The sequence below is a fragment of the Dromiciops gliroides genome, chromosome 2 (assembly GCF_019393635.1).
Source record: "Dromiciops gliroides isolate mDroGli1 chromosome 2, mDroGli1.pri, whole genome shotgun sequence".
Lineage (NCBI taxonomy): Eukaryota > Metazoa > Chordata > Mammalia > Microbiotheria > Microbiotheriidae > Dromiciops > Dromiciops gliroides.
The window spans coordinates 292,996,034-293,002,395 of record NC_057862.1 but is presented as its reverse complement, the minus strand read 5'-3'; the positions used below and the strand labels follow the sequence as shown (position 1 = coordinate 293,002,395).

Here is a 6,362-nt window from a genome sequence, read left to right as displayed (position 1 = left end):
TTGCCTTTGTATTCCCAATACTTAGCAAAGTATTTTCTGGCACATAGCAGGCGCTTCATAAATGCGTTGACTTGACTTGATACCTTTCTAAAACTGATGTTCTTCTTAGTGGGAAAAGGTCCTGGACTTGGAATCTCGAGATCTAGGTTTAAATTTTGATTTGAGTACTTAGCTGTTTTCCTTCTCTGCAAATAGAGATAAAAAATTTTTGCACGATGTACTTCCGGGATTTGTCGGGCAGAAAGACTTTTGCAAAGACCTATGAGTTGTTTGGAATCTTTAATATGACCCGCACGGGCTAGGAGTGAGGTGGAGTGGGGAGGACTGTAGGGAGGAGGGGCGGGGTTCTTGTCCAATAAAGGAGCGTGTCTGGGCTTCTCGTCTAATAAGAAAGCCCCAGGCTGATTTGGAGAAAGTGGAACATTTGGGCAACTCGGGGCAAGTAAATATTAACCCTTGGGTCCTGGGCGAAGGGGTCTAAAACTAGGGCTGGAAGAGATGATTTCGAAAACCGCAGGGTTTAAAAGATCTTCCCCGCTGCCACATACATTCCTTCCCGCTTTGATGACTTCAGAAATAAACAGCCATTGCTAACCTTGGTACATTTTGCTTTTAAATTCAAATTCTCCGTATACTTTGGACTATTTTAGTTTATTTCTCCTTTTGCAGTGATTTGAGAATTTTTTTAAAAGCGAAGGAAAGAAAATATTTCCTTCCTCCTGTGGCCCGTACGGGGATCGAACCCGCGACCTTGGCGTTATTAGCACCACGCTCTAACCAACTGAGCTAACCGGCCACTGCTCGTGAGCTTGTCTCTTTGGTCCCTAGTAGAAGATTCACAAGCTTCTGTCGTTTGTTGGGTTGTTTTTTCTTTCTTTTTTCACTTTTTCACTTTGGAAGCTCTTATTATTATTATTTTAAAGAATAATTTTGGCATCGTCCAAGATTCATTTGGAAAAGAAGCAGCTGTTCTAACCCGGATAAAGGAAAAGAAGGCTGGAGGCCAGCGTCGCACGCGGCGGTGGAGCAGAGGGAGCCCTGGACCCTCTGCAGAAGCGCGGGGAGGGGAAGGAAAACCCAGCAATCGCCGCGGGAGGCTTTGAACGCCTTCTACAGGTATTATCAGCCCTGATATTTTTGTATGATATTGTGTCTAAAATCTGCCACCTGCCATGCCTCTGCTAAGGAGATAAAGGCACAAAATAGTTAAGGGCTTATAGTTGAAAGTTCCCATTTTGGAAGGTGATATATATTTACCAGTCAATATGCATTTATTAAGCACTTTCTATATGCTAGGCTCTCAAGAAGCTTCACAGTCTAATGGGACCGACACCATAAACAACAAGCTGTATATAGGATAAAAAGGAAATACAGGATAAATTATGAGTGCATTTATCTATTGCCTTTGAATCCTCAGAACTTAGCACAGTATAGGTACACACAGTAGGTGCTGTTCTTTGTTCAGTCGTTTTTCAGTCGTGCCTGACTCTTCGGGACCCCATTTGGGTTTTGTGGTTTTGTTTTTTGGTAAAGTTACTAGAATGGGTTGCCAGTTCCTTTCCCAGTTTATTTTACAGTTGAAGAAACTGTAGCAGATAGAGGTTAAGTGACTTGTCCAGGATCACACAGCTAGTGAGTGTTTGAGGCCGGATTTGAACTCTGAAAGATGAGTCTTCCTGACTTCCTGACTTCAGGACCTGCACTTTATCCTAGCTGCCTAAATTTATTAAATATGTGCTTAATGAATGTATATCGATTGACTCGATGACCCTAGTCCACATCCCTCAGCCACTACTTCCCGGACCGGGACTATGAAAACCTTTTAATTGATTTCCTTGCTCCTAGTCAGCCACAGATAAGTCCGTCCTCCACGTGGCTTCTTCCCACTGCAGTAGTGGACCACCTGACTCGCCTGTTTATAAAGCCCAGCTTCCTCTAACCACCAGGGTAGACTCCTCAGCCCTCAGCTAGCCGAATAAGGTGCTATACAAACCAAAAACGGCCCAACGCCTGTTTTTGGTAGGGCCTGTCAGCTAATAACGGTTTTACATTTTTAGCCGTGGCTGGATTTGTCTCTTGGGCCGTAGTTTAATCCATTTTAAGGATTTTAAGGACACTAAACTCGAAGGAAAACATGTCTGATCTATCATGTTCCCTTTGTCTGCTCCTCCTAGAAAGAGAAATTATTTTGTTTGTTGCTCTTCTTTAATTCATTAATGAAGCTTTTTAACTTGGATCTTTTCTCCAGGGAGTTAAGAGAAAAAAGCGTTCAATGATACTCTCACCTGGGACTAAAGGAAATTAGTCAGGGTTCCTCTGAGATTAGGGTTAGGCTGGTGGCACCAGGAGAGAGAGATTTCCAACGGTTCAGTGGCAGAAAGCTGTTTGAGGCATCCAAAAGTCAATCTCACTCAGCTTCAAGAACAGAAGACTCCGCTCTGATCTTCCCCAGATGGGATATATTTCTTCTCAAAATTCTCATAACACCTCATGTGTATGTGTCACTAATACGCTTTTTCTTTTGTATTATGTCTGTCTGCATATACATTTGGAGCAAGGAGTTACACCCCTTACTGAGTTACTCTTACCTGGGTTCATCCTCCCCACACATCCCCACGCCCTTGGAGATCTTTGAGGTCCAGAGGTAATTTATATAATTTGATTCAACTGCTCTGGAAGAAGACAAAAACTGGAAAGACAAAAAGAAGCAGGAGTGGTTTTGTGAAACACAAGAGGCGCGGGGAGGGGCTGACACGAATGGGAAGCATGCTGTCTAGGCTAAGAGAAATAGTGGAAATAAGCAGCTACAGACATGCCCTAAACTGACTTGGAATTGGGGGGGGGGAGATCCCATTTGCAAAACAAACAAGATTTTCCGCAACCACCTCAAGAAACCCTTTGAGTGAAGTGTGGAGTTACAGGATGTGGGCGTAAAATAAAAATTTTAAACAGACCAGAGGCACTGTGGAGGGAGTTTGCTAAAATTATGAACATTTCTAGCACTATACCAAATACTAATGATGATTGTGAGGGGGAAATCCATCCTCTTCTCAATAATTCTCAGGAACTCAGCATCGAAGTAACAAAGGCTTTATTTTCTTCTCATGAGAAGGAGGCACCCTAGTGGGCAGCTAGTGGGTGCCCCAAAAGGGCTCTGTTTTATACCCTAGTCCCTAACTCGAATGGACCCTCCCCTTTTTCATCACTGGTGGGGTTACAATCTACGTGCAAAAACTAGCTAATCGGAAGGCAGTATTCCCACCTCTCTTCCTTGTATGGGCATAACTCAGGAGTGGACCTTATACTTCCTTATATGGACACAACTCTGGAGTGGACCTTATTGAGACCAGGGCTCCTTGAACCATGTGACCTTGCTAACCTGAGGGGGAGGAAGGGATCTGAGACCTTTGTCCTACAAACTAGTCAGGGGGAGTATGACTGACTGTTATATCCACATAGAGAGGAGACAACTACCCATTTCTCACAATGATAATAGATATTCTTGCTTTGCCGCTTATATTACTGGAAAGTATAGAAAGCCTTTAGATAATGCTAGCTCTTATTTTTAGATAAATATTCCTTATGATAATAAGAAAAGACCCACTTATTCCTATGCTTTTTAGTATTTTTTAAACAGAAATGATATAGTATTTTGTTAAATGCCTTTGATTTATCTACTGATTAATCATGCAATCTTGATTATTTTTCAATTAATATGGTCTCCTGTGTTTATGGTGTTAATATGGAAACAACAGCATTCTTAGTACAAGCCCAACCTAGTCTTACTGTATAATTTTTTAAAATATGTATTTGAAACCTCTTTGGGAATATTTTAATCAACATTTTTGCATCAGTGTTCAGTAGTGTCCATAGTTTTCTTTCTCTACTCTGTCCTTCCTTGGTTTATGTACCAAGACTATATTTGTCTCATAGAATTTGGTATGATCCATTCTTTCCTGTTTTTGCAAATAATTTATGTAATATTATAAGTAATTGTCTTTGAATATTTGATAGAACTCACTTGTGAATACAGATGGTCCTGGAATTTTTTCTTTTGGAGTTCCTTTATGCTTTGTTCAAATTCTTTTTGTGAGATTGAGTTCTTTATGTTTTCTATTTCTTGTTCTGTCAATTTAGATAGGTTATAGTTTTATACATATTTATTAATTTTATTTAAATTATCAATTTTGTTGGCATATAATTGGCCACAATAGCTTGTAATGGTTTCTTTTATTTCTTCTTCATTTGTTGGGAGTTTTCCTTTTTCATTTTTGATGCTAGACATTTGGTTTCCCTCTATTTTTTTGGATCAGTTTAACTAATGATTCATCTATTTTATTAGGTTTTTAAAAAAATTTTTTTTTAGTTATATTTGTCAATTAGTAATTCCTAATTGCCTCAAGAAAGATCTACTAAAAGAAGGTCTCTCCTGACTTTAAGGGAGTCATACTGCTATGTGAATGGGAAAAGAAACTATTGGTTTTCAAAGACTTTTTGGAAATTGCATATGACATACCCAGCCAACTGAGGGATGGCATGAAGGATCTGCAACTGTCAGAGAATGCAAACCTGGGAAGATCCCTGGAATTTCAGGGTCACCTAACAACTGTAAGGAAGAATTTGTATTTGAATTGTTTTTTAAATTTGGCATTCAAAAGATCAAATGGAATTGTCATGTAAATTTTATTGTGATTTTTTTTAAGTGCAAGGCATTGGGGAAAGTATTTGAAAGGACATTGTAGGGGGTCAGTGAGGTGGCACAATGGATAAAGCACCAGACCTGGATTCAGGAGGACCTGAGTTCAAATCCAGCCTCAGACACTTGACCCTGGGTAAGTCACTTAACCCTCATTGCCCTGAAAAAAACAAAACAAAAAAGAACAGCGAAAGGACATTGTATAATTCTCCTCAGAAGCCCTCAGACTTTTCTAGGATTGTGGATATTAATAAAAGTTTCCTGAGGATGGGCAGTTTTAAGTTTCTGATTAGAGGTGGGTGATCCTGAGCTGGAAATTTCTAGTCTTGGTGGCATCATTGTGAGTTTAAGGTATCAAGAGCTCCTGGGTCTCTCAGTGGATACCAGTTGGCAGCAGGAGAAATTTCCTGCATTGTAGAAGCTGACCACTGACAAGAAAAAGCTATACCCTGGCATGCTGATCTATTCCATGTGGCACTTTCTGACTTTATCGATTATGGTAGACTAGTCTGGGACAGTCCCACTCTGGCCTTCAGCCCTCAGTCCCCCATAGGAGGGTATAGTCAGGCCCAGTAGCAGCACCTGCTGGACATTCTTGATGAGCACAGGAGGGTAATGGCAGCTTAGGACCACAGCCATCATTGGCATGTCAAGGAAGAATCAAGCCTGCCATCATAGGGTGGAGTCAGGAATCATTGGTGGCAGTGAAAGAGTATACAAGCCGATATCGACACTATATAGTAGGGGCGGCTAGGTGGCACAGTGGATAAAGCACTGGACCTGGAATCAGGAGTACCTGAGTTCAAATACGGCCTCAGACACTTAACACTTACTAGCTGTGTGACCTTGGGCAAGTCACTTAACCCCAATTGCCTCACTAAAAACAAAACCAAACCAAACCAAACCCAAAACACTATATAGTAGCATTGGAGAGAAAAGCTAAGCCACTTGTAGTTGCAGTTGCCTGATCCTGCAGTTGACCTTGGCAGAGTGGCTAGTAGGCAAAGGGGTAGCCCCCAGCAGTAATGACTGGGTGGCCAGACGTGGGTCCCAAAGGAAATAAACAATGCAGTGGTTCCTAGTGGCAGGAAAATGGGCACTGTATGTGCAGATGCAAAAGGCAGGTCCCATTGTAGCCTGTCACTTACTGGAATGTAAAACTCACTGGTCTCTTCAGGTTGCTGCCAGTATAACACCCAGTGATCGTTCTTCAACACCTTCCCAGGAAGGATGGAAGGACCAAGGGATGGCATCATTGGGAGGTAACTTGCTTTCTAGCAACAAGGAGGAGGTAAAGGTGTCTAGCCCCTATAGAAGAAGGGGAACATTGAAGGCCTCTCTTGGGAAACACTTTTATATCCTGCCACCACCATGAAGTTCTTAGGGAAGGGGAGGTCCTGGTTTCTGAGTTAGGGAAAACTAAGTCTGTGATGGGATAGGTTTATTCTCCCTGATCTGTGACAATGCAGGAAGTTTCATTTTCTTTGCTCAAGCCCTCATATTCTGGATGCCGTTTTATATGGAAAGATGCACAGCAAACTACAAAGATTTAGCATCCATGACCACATGGACCTGATCATTTAGACCAGGGATTTGACCTTTCTGGCACTCTCCCAGACTCAGTCACTCCTGAGAACCATTACATTGTTCCGGTTTTGCTATACTG

At 41.7% G+C, this 6,362-nt stretch overlaps 1 non-coding gene across 1 annotated transcript; it reads right to left on the bottom strand.

Annotated features, from left to right (window-relative positions):
- Nucleotides 1–722: 722 nt before the first annotated feature.
- Nucleotides 723–796, bottom strand: TRNAI-AAU. The gene has a single exon. It is a non-coding gene; the product is annotated as a tRNA-Ile (tRNA).
- Between the last annotated feature and the right edge of the window lie 5,566 nt (nt 797–6,362).